The following is a 10,503-nucleotide window of genomic DNA, read 5'->3' as shown; positions in this document are numbered from 1 at the left end:
GTCCTTCAATTTGGTGATTTTTTATGCAGTCTTAAGTTAATGAAACATAGTAAGATGAGGAGGCAATCTACGAAATCACAGCTAATTAGTTGTGCCTTATTGCCATATTATAAGAAATACTTATGATGCTGATCATTATTCATGAAGTATTTAGAAACTTAGTCTTCTCACAACTTCTTATTATACTTTTTATTTTTTCTTTAGTTCGATCTACCTGGATTTTTAGGTCAAGTAGTGTCGAGGTAAGCTTAACTTTTCTCATTAGATCAACTAGTGTCGAGATAAACTAAAATTAGGAATATTGTTTTATATGGTAAACTTATCAAATGGTTGTGTGACAATATTTTGACATATGGAGTGAGAAGGCGTTGCAAAACATTGGTTTGGAAATTGAAACGCAGGGTAATGTCCATGCTTATTCCAATCCAACAACTGAGTATGTGTTCCGCCTGTAGATGCATGAGAAGGTGTTGCAAATTGATACGTAGGATTATGTCCATAGGGAGTCCAATTCAGCAATTGAGTATCTGTAGAAAATATATATATTGACATATATATGATTCCAATTCTTTTATCTACTATCTATATAAATAACATAAAACTTGATATGTAGAACTTACCAATTTTTTGTGTTATTGTGTTTCCTCGTATCATTGTAGAAAAGATTCTTTTGTTTTGTAGACACTGAATTCTCTTTCTTCGTGATTCTTTTGAACTTTGCTTACTTGGAGAAAGAGTTGGAGCTACATTAGAATTTTTTCGTCGTCGTTTTCGTCTTGTGGAGATTTCTTTATCGGAGTTGTCCATATTACCAGAGTTGTCCATATTGTTGAGTCTAAAATAGAAATATGTTTCTTCATTAGATTGGATTGTTATTAGTTAATAATGTAGTCTAATTGAATTATCATAGTCTAATTGAATTGTCTTACCTTTTACAGGATTTAAATTATCACAGTCTAATTGAATTGTCTTGCCTTTTCCAGGATCAATGAGAAGAAGAGAAGAACAAAATAACTTGATCGTTGTTGAGAATTGGGAGAAGCAAGATCTGAAACTATATATAGGAATTTTTTTAGCAAAAGTTGATTTTAGACTCACTATTGTATTAAGATTTGATTCGCAATTTGGACTGTTAAAATACACTAAGACTTGTACCGTAATTGGTATGCTAGCATTCATAGTAGGTTCCAAATTCAAATTGGATTTGTAGAGGTAATTGTCTATCATGATTTGCTCGGTTTTGGGATCATCACAATGCTCCAACTCTCTGGCATTGAAGGAATATTTTATTATAATGCAAGAATCATTAACTGCTTATAAGTAAAGCTAGATAGCAACATTCCGAAAGTCTGAAACAAATTATATCTAAACCTGTATCACGTGATGACCGTATAGATGGGGAGATAATGTCACAACTTGATCATAAAACGATGAGACAATAAACTCAATAGCATCTTGTGGAATGCACTCGATGCACTTCTGGATGACATGGTTCCCGTTCTGATCACATACACTACACATGATATTACCAAGTGGGCTCATCAGACTTTACGAACTACGAAGCTTCAGACTTTATTTTTGTTTTTATAAGTAGATTTTATTAAAAAGGAAGTGCAATGCACTGTTGATAGGGAAGTGTTTCAATTATAGTAGGAATGGTTTCAATTAGAGATCCACGTGGAGTGCCACCTAGTTTAAAGGAGGATTTTCTCTCTCCTATGTGGCACTCTAATATGAGAGTTAGCCTTTTCTCTATCCTATGTGGCAATCTAATATAAAATATAGTATTTTCTAATAGCCTACAATCCCACATACATGGAAACTCTTTGAAGAGTTTGATTGTATTTCTAATTCTTATATTTGGAGAGTTTAAGTGTATTTCTAATTCTTATATATTTGATCAAATAAAAAAAAATGCTAAAAAATAGATGATTTGTAGAAGGTAATTTCCTATTACGAATCAAACACTTTTAGTGTTCCAATTCTTATTTATTTGATCAAATAAAAAAATTTATTAAAAAATAGGTGATTTGTAAAAACTAATTCTCTATTATAAATCATACAATTTTAGTGTCTATAATAAAGCACAAACTTATTTCAAATATATCCTTAACATGGCTTCAAAACATAGTTAAAAACAATTATACAAAAAATAGCATCACAAAATATATAATAGAAAATGAAAAAAATAAAATAACGGCAAAGCAATAATGACAAATATTTTAATATATGTATAATATTGAATGAAACTAATATAAAAAAACAGTTAATGGGGAACCGAAAACTGGATGTAAATGTATCGAACTAACCTCAAATAATATTTAACGGAAAATCGGAAACTGGATGCAAATGCAAGCCTTAAACTAATCTTAAAAAGTAATTAATAGAAAATCAGAATATGGATACAACTGCATTAAACTAACCTCAAAGAGTAATTAACGGAAAATCAAAACATATATGCAAATACATCAAACTAACATCAAAAAATAATTGTCGGAAAATCGGAAACTGGATACAACTACATTGTACTAACATCAAATAAAAATTAATTATAAATTAGAAACATAATGCAAATGCGTGGAACTACTCTTAAAAAATAATTAGCGGGAAATCGGACACCGGATGCAACTACACTGAACTAATCTCAAAAAATAAACTAGATACAAAACCTCAACAAATAATTAACGGGAAATCGGAAACTAGATGCAAATACAACTTTATCAAATAATAAACAATAAATCGGAAACTAGATGCAAATGCATTAAACTAATATCACATAATAATTAACGGGAAATCAGAAACTAGATGCAAATGCATTGAAGTCACCTCAAAGAACAATTAATAGGAAATTGGAAATTGAATCCAAATGTATTGAACTAACCGAAAAAAATAATTAATGAGAAATCAGAAACTAGATGCAACTGTATTGAACTGATCTCAAAAAATAAATAACGAGAATTGGGAATTGGATGCAACTGCATTGAATTAACCTCAAAATATCAAAAACGGAAAATCAGAAACTGGATGCAAATGCATTGAACTAACCTCAAAATATAGTTGGGTTATATGTTGTGGGAATGTCTCGATAAGTATAGTTTTGCATTTAAAATGGTGTTTATCTTATCTCTTTCCGTATGATTGAGAACTCCTTGCTGTTCAAGTAGCTTCAATATATATGAACTTCGCCTTATTAGGCAATCTCACAAAACTTCAATCAAACTTCTATTATTAAACAACAAAATGAAGTTGAAGGGTTTTATCAAAGGTGAGTTAATTTTTTTTAATGGAAAGTGAGGTTTATAAGAAATTTGGTTAAGTGATCAATATAATATTAATATATAATAGTTCTGCATATTTGTAAATATTTTTCAGAATAATTAATATAACAACACCCGTTTGTAGATAATCTTTGAATATTCCACATAGTGAGTCATGCATAATTTAAAGAATAATTAACGGGAAATTGGGAACTGGATAATCTTCGATGATCCCACATAGTAAATTAAGCATAATTTACTTTTTATGTCATGTTTGCAAGGATACTACAGATGGATCAGTAGAAATTGATATTACACATCACATTAGATAATTATAAAGAAATCAAAAACTAGATTCAAATATATAACTGAGCTCAAAGAGAAATTAACAGGAAATCAGAAACTTTATGCAAATTGCATTAAACTAACGACAGAGAATAACTAACGAAATATTAGAAATTGGATGCAAATCTTTGAAAAATATTTAACGGAAAATCGGAAACGGCATGCAAATACATCAAACAAACCTCAAATAATAATTAATAGGAAATCGAAAACTGGATGCAAATGTATTGAACTTAACTCAAAAAATAATTAACAAAAAATAAAAAACCGAATGCAACTGCATTGAACTAAACTCATAGAATAATTGGTGGGAAATCGGATACTAAATACAAATGCATTGAAATAACCTCAAAGAATAGTTATCGGGAAATTAGAAATTGAATATAATTGTATCGAACTAATCTCAAAGCATAAATAATCAAAAAACTAGATGCATATGTATTGAACTAACCTTAAAGAGTTATTAACGGGAAATCAAAAATTGGATCCAAATGCAATAAACTAATCTCAAAGACTAATTAACAAAATATTGAAAAATGGATGAAACTGCACTAAACTAACATAAATGAATAATTAACGGGAAATTATAAATTTGATGTAACTGCATTGAACTAACTTCAAAAAATAATTAACGGGAAATCAGAAACTTAATGCAAATGCATTGAACTAACCTCAAAGAACAATTAACATAAAATCAGAAATTGGATGCAACTGCACTGAACTAACCTCAAAGAATAATTAACGAAAAACCAAAAACTGGATGCAACTGTATTCAACTAAAATCAGATATTAACTAACGGGAAATCAGAAATTGGATGCAAATGCATTAAAATAACCCTAAAAAATAATTAACTAGAAATCGAAAGTCAGATGTAACTGCATCGCACTGACCTCAAAGCATAAATGTCCACTTTTTTAGCCTTCTCACATGAGCAATTACGAGTAATTAGGAACCCAAAACGAAAATGAATTTATAAAACCAGACTCTTACATGTATGCAAACTGTATAGAAATTGTAAACTATCGAACTAACCTAGAAAAACAATTAACGGGATACCAGAAACTGGATGCACGGTGATGTATTGAACTAACCTCAAAGAGTAATTATCGGGAGATTGGAACCTGGATGCAAATGCAATGAACTAATCTCAAAGACTAATTAATGAAACATTGAAAACTGGATGCAACTGTACTGAATTAACCTTAATGAATAACTAACGGGAAATCATAAAGTGGATGTAATTGCACTGAACTAACCTCAAAAAATAATTAACAGGAAATCGGAAACTTGATGCATGCATTGAACTAACCTCAAAGAATAATTAATGGAAAATCAAAAATTTGATGCAATTGCATTGAACTGATAACCCTAAAACATATTTGTATTATATGTAGGGGGAATAAATGTCTCGACAAATATAGTTTTGCATTTTAAATAGTGTTTATTATAATTCTTTTATTGTGATTAGGAATGCTTTGCTATTTAAGTGGCTTCAATATTATCTTCGCCACATTGGGCATTCTCACAAAACTTCAATCAAATTTCTATTATTAAACCTAACAATAAAAAGAAGTCGATGAGTTTTATCAAGGTTTGGTGCTTCCTTTTTATAGAGAGTGGTGTAAGAAATTTAAATGAATAATTAATATAATTTTCATATCTCATAGCTAGCTATGCATAGTTGATAATATTTTTTAGAATAATTTAATATAATAGCACCCGTTCGATGGACACGTTCATGTAATAAATCTTTTCAAGTGGGAGTAGTGTATTCTTTGAGGATATGGAAACAATCAATCTGTTTTAGTGATTTGTACACATTAGTACTTAAGCGAATGGTGATGATTTACAGTTAAATCACCATAAATCTAATAAAATTATTATACAAGCTAGATCAAGTTTAAGATAATTCTATTTGAAAATATTCTAAACCACAAAGTGAGTAGGCTATTTCAATTTGATCCCTTAGTTTCCAAGTACTTATGCACCATAATCGCTGCTCATTAACGTATTTCGGTTTATTTTCATTAAAAATATATTTGTAGTGGCATGATACCGTCCTGGGATATCATAGGGAGTGGGGCCGGACGTAACATAACCCATGAGGCCGTATTTGCACTGCAGCGTGATGCCAAGACGTGGTGCGATGCACGAAACCCTACACATGGATGGGAGTGGACCGCAAGATAAAGGGACAGGTGGAGGGTTGAGATGAGAAGGGGGGGATATAAAAGTGAAGAGAGGGGAAAAAGAAGGGAGAGGAGCATCATCACAGCGAAGAGGGAAAGCAAGAAGAGGATCGTAACTAGTGTGTGAGTTGTAACACCAGGAAATCTACACTTGTGTTATAAGAGTTTGCTATTGATCTTTGTGTCATAACATTTGGCGCCGTCTGTGGGGACAACAGGGTAGAAATGGCACCAAAGAAGGCGTGGGTGGGTAGGCCCGAAAGAAGAGAGTCTCGGAACAAATGCCGGGCGTGGTGGAAGAAGGAGAGGGACGAGAGGAGGAAAAGAAGAGGGAGGAAGCGGCTCATGCGAGAAGAAATGGGAGGTTGAGAGAGGAAAATGAGGAGCCGAGGAGAGAAAAAGAGAAGGGAGGAAGAATCCGGGGATTAGGAAGAGGAAGCGGAGAGAGAAAAGGCGGAGGATGAGGAGCAAGGACCGACCTTGGTGGACAATCCGGTGACCGGGTTAACAATGGAGCAGGTCCAGCAAATGATTAACAGCGACAGAGAGGCGAATCTTCAACAGACAAGGGCTCAAACGGGCGCGGCCAGTCAAGTGGTGGCGGGGTTGAATCGCAATCCCCTGGCGGACGCGATATGGACGTCCGAGGTACCAAAACGCTTCAACCAGCCGAGATTCGAGAGGTATGACGGCACGGGGGACCCGGCAGATCACATCCATCATTTCAGACAGCAGATGCCTCTCTGGCAAGAGGCGAGGTATGATGGTCTGCGGTGCATGATGTTCCCGCTAGCTTTAAGGGTGGGGCTTCCGAATCGGGTACTATCGATTACCCTCAAAGAGCATAACGAATTTCAAGAGCTAGAAACGGGGGCATTTGTTGACCATTTCATACATCGAGAAAAGGAGGGTGGTAGACATCGCGACCTTATTCAATGTTAGACAAAGATCCGCGGAGTCTGTCAGAGAGTATTCGTGCCGCCAAGGCCGAGACCTTAAAGGTGGAAAAATGGACGGACGAGAACGGCGGTAATAGCGTTCGAAAGGGGGCTGCGACCCGGGACGGCGGTCCATCAGTCCGTGGCTAAGAACGAGATTGCGACCTTGCACGAATTATACCCGCGGGTGGAGAAGTACATCAGGTACGAAGATACCATGCAGAAGGAATCGAAGAGGGAGGCAAAGACAAGATGCTCAGCGGAGAAAGAGAGGGAGCTTGGTAAGATCGGGGAAATGACCCGAGGCAAAGAGAGATACCGCATGGGCCGATCATCGAGGGCGGAAAGGAGGAGGAAGTAGTTCGAGAGAGAGAGGGAGAGGAAGCCATACGAATTGGGAGACCGTCCCTTTGGTAAGACCGTTGAGTGAGATATTACCATTGATAAAAATGTGCAAGGATACGAAGGTCCGCGAACCATTCCGGGCGGAAATGCCTAACAAGCCATATCTGCGACTATCACGTGTGCACAATCACGAGACCAACGATTGTTATGCCTTAAAATGGTTAGTCCGAGATTGGTAGAGAAGGGATCGAGGGAATTTGTGGGGAACCACCAAATAGGGGAGCAGCGGTGCCGCTTAATAGGCGATCTTTGGGAACTATAAATGTTATTTTCAGCGGGGAAGATCGAGCCATAATGCCCACCGACAAGGTCGACGGACGGCCGAGTATCCAAAGAAGTCAATGAGTAGCCCGAGGACGAGATCTGAGAGAAGAGACAATGGAAGAGGCAATTACATTCTCAAAGGCAGACACCGAAGCCGTAGATACACCGCATGAGGATCGTTGGTCATTACTGATAGCGATGGGTAATTATGTGGTCAAAAGGGTCCCGATAGACTCGCGGTAGCGCCGTGGATTTCTTTGTTCGAGAGGGGCTATAGAGGAGATGGGGATCGACCGGGGCAGGTGAGACCTCCGCGGACAAGTTTGTGCGGATTCAATGGGGCGTCCACGAGCCTATGGGGAGCTCTTGCTACCGAAGAATCGCGGGGCGGTGGCGGTGTTCTCAAGGTTTATGGTGGTCGATTCCGGCTCCCCGGTGATAACGCGATCCAGGGGAGGAGATGGATACATGAGATGAGGGCGGTGTCGTCGACGTACTATCAAGTTATTCGATTCCCTACCCCAACGGGAACATATGAGGTCCGCGGAGATCAGGTGGCATCTAAAAATAGTCACCAAAATACAATCAAGAGGATGTCTCGGACCGAGGAGAAGCCGACGAGCTCCGGGGAAGAGGTCAGCGTATGATTACGATTAATGGGGCCGCGGAAGGGGGTGAGCAAGTCGCGGTGAACCCAAAAACTTTGGATGAGATAGAGATGGTAAACCTGGGACAGGGAGAGGAAGAGAAGTTCACGTCGATAGGGTCGAGTCTTGCGGTGGAATGGGAGGAGAAACCGATACAATGCTTGGTGAGAAACAAAGACGCGTCTTTCGCGTGGGGAAATAGAGGATATCAGCGGGTTTAGATCCGGAATTCGCATGTCATCGCCTGCATATGAGGGAGGACGCGAAGCCAGCGAGACAGAAGATGAGGGGTATGAGGTCCAAATACGCGGAAGGAATCCGAGAAGAAGTTGCCAGATTAAAGAATGCGGGAATTATAAGGGACGTGGAATTCACGGACTGGTTGTCCAACATAGTCGCGGTCCCGAAGAAGAATGGGAAGGTCAGGATGTGTGTTGACTTCACAGATGTAAATTTAGAGTGCCCGAAAGACAGTTATCCAATGCCGCGAGTTGACGAGTTGGTAGACAGGACGGCGGGGTTCAGCATGTTCTCATTTATGGACGCATCGATGGGGTACAACCAGGTGGCGATGTATGGTCCGGATCAGGAGAAGACCTTCAGTAGTGGAAGGAGGCAATACAACGCTACACGAGAATGCCGTTTGGGTTGAAAAATGCAGGGGCAACATTTCAGCGCCTGGCGGAGAAGATGTTCGAGGGCAAAATTCGCAAGGGCATTGAGATATACATCGATGATATGGTGGAAAAGAGCATGTCGGAGCAGGAACATTTGGAGGGGTTGGAGGAGACATTCCGGATACTCCGGACCCACAATTTGAAGCTCAATCCCGAGAAATGTACATTTGGGGTGACCACAGGGAAATTTCTAGGGTATATTGTGACACAGCGAGGGATAGAAGCAAATCCAGAGTAGATTAGGTCATTGATAGAGATGCCCCCGCCCGCAGATAAAAAGGAGGTGATTGGTTGGTTTTGGAAGGGTTCGCGGCTCTCAATAGGTTCATATCGAAGTCGTCTGACAAATGCAGGCCGCTGTACCGACTGTTGAGGAACTGCTCGGATTTCTCATGGACGGCAGAGTGTGAACAGGCGTTCCAGGGGCTCAAAAGGTATCTGGGGGAGATCCCTTTGTTGTCGCTGACGGAAGAGGGAGAGAAATTGTATCTGTATCTAGGGGTCACGGATTACGCAATCAGCTCAGTCCTCGTTCGAGTAGTGGATAAGATAGAGAGACCAGTGTACTTTCAGAGCAAGACAATGTTGAATGCAGAAACCAGGTACAGTCGCGTGGAGAAGTACGCCGTCGCCTTGATATTTTCGGCCCTGAAACTAAAGCCCTACTGGCACACTCGGTGATCGGTGGTCACTTAACCCGAACCCTTAAGCTGAGCTCGAGGGCGAGAAATCAGGGAGAATGTTGAAATGGGCCGTGATGCTGAGTGCGTATGAGATCCAATATCAAGTTAGGACAGCGGAGAAGGCTCAGGCCTTGGCTAAGTTCTTGGCGGAGTTCCCCGCAGAGGACCCTACTTGGGGGGAGGAGATGGTTTTGGAAAATGAGGGAGAAAAAGAACAGGGAAGCGCGGATCCGTGGGACGAAGGTAACGGTTGGAGAGTGTTTGCCGACGGGTCAGCCACGGATGCCGGCAGCGGAATCGGCGTAGTATTGGTCACGCCAGACAATAATAGGCTAGAGCTGACGATGAAATTAGGGTTCGCGGCATCTAATAACGAGGCAGAGTATGAGGCGGTAATTGCGGGCATGAGAATGGCAGAAGGCTTGGGGGTGAAGGAACTTACTGTGTACTCCGACTCCAATTTGGTGGTGTGCCAGGCGAATGGTGGATTCGCGGCACGGTGTCCCAGGATGGCGAGATACTTGGGGTCCTCCCGGTCGGGCGGGCCGGGTTCACGGCGGTCGGTTTGTACATTTGAACCGGTGGGGAGAACCGTCACGCGGATGCCCTGGCCTATGTGGCCGCAGCCATGCCGGGGTCTGAAGGAAGGACTATAGAGGTAAGAAGACTCGACAGACCGAGCACAGAGGAGCCAGCCGGAATAATGAATACCGCAGAGAGCGAGGAAGGATGGATGTCGCCCATCAAGCAGTTTTTGACAGGAGGAGAGAATATTGGTCCCAGAGAGAGACGAAGGTTGGAAATCGCATTACCGGAGATACACATTAGTCGGGGAGAAGTTATCGGAGGAATTTCAAGGGACCTTTGTTGAAATGCTTGGGGCGGGGCCTGGCTCGAGAGGAGGTGCTGATGAGCTACATGGAGGGATGCGGGGAGCCACTTACGGGCGACGACAAAGATAACCGGTTCTTGACTTCGGGGGTTACTTTTGGCCTCACATGAAGAGAGACGCTGTGGAATTCTCTAAAAAATGCGAGAAGTGTCAGAGATTTTCTCGGTTGATATGGGCCCAGCCGAGCCACGCTGATAGTGTGTTT

This window comes from Coptis chinensis, chromosome 9, assembly GCF_015680905.1.
Source record: "Coptis chinensis isolate HL-2020 chromosome 9, ASM1568090v1, whole genome shotgun sequence".
Taxonomy (NCBI): Eukaryota; Viridiplantae; Streptophyta; class Magnoliopsida; order Ranunculales; family Ranunculaceae; genus Coptis; species Coptis chinensis.
The sequence above is the reverse complement of the archived record's forward strand: the minus strand, read 5'-3'. Positions refer to the sequence as shown.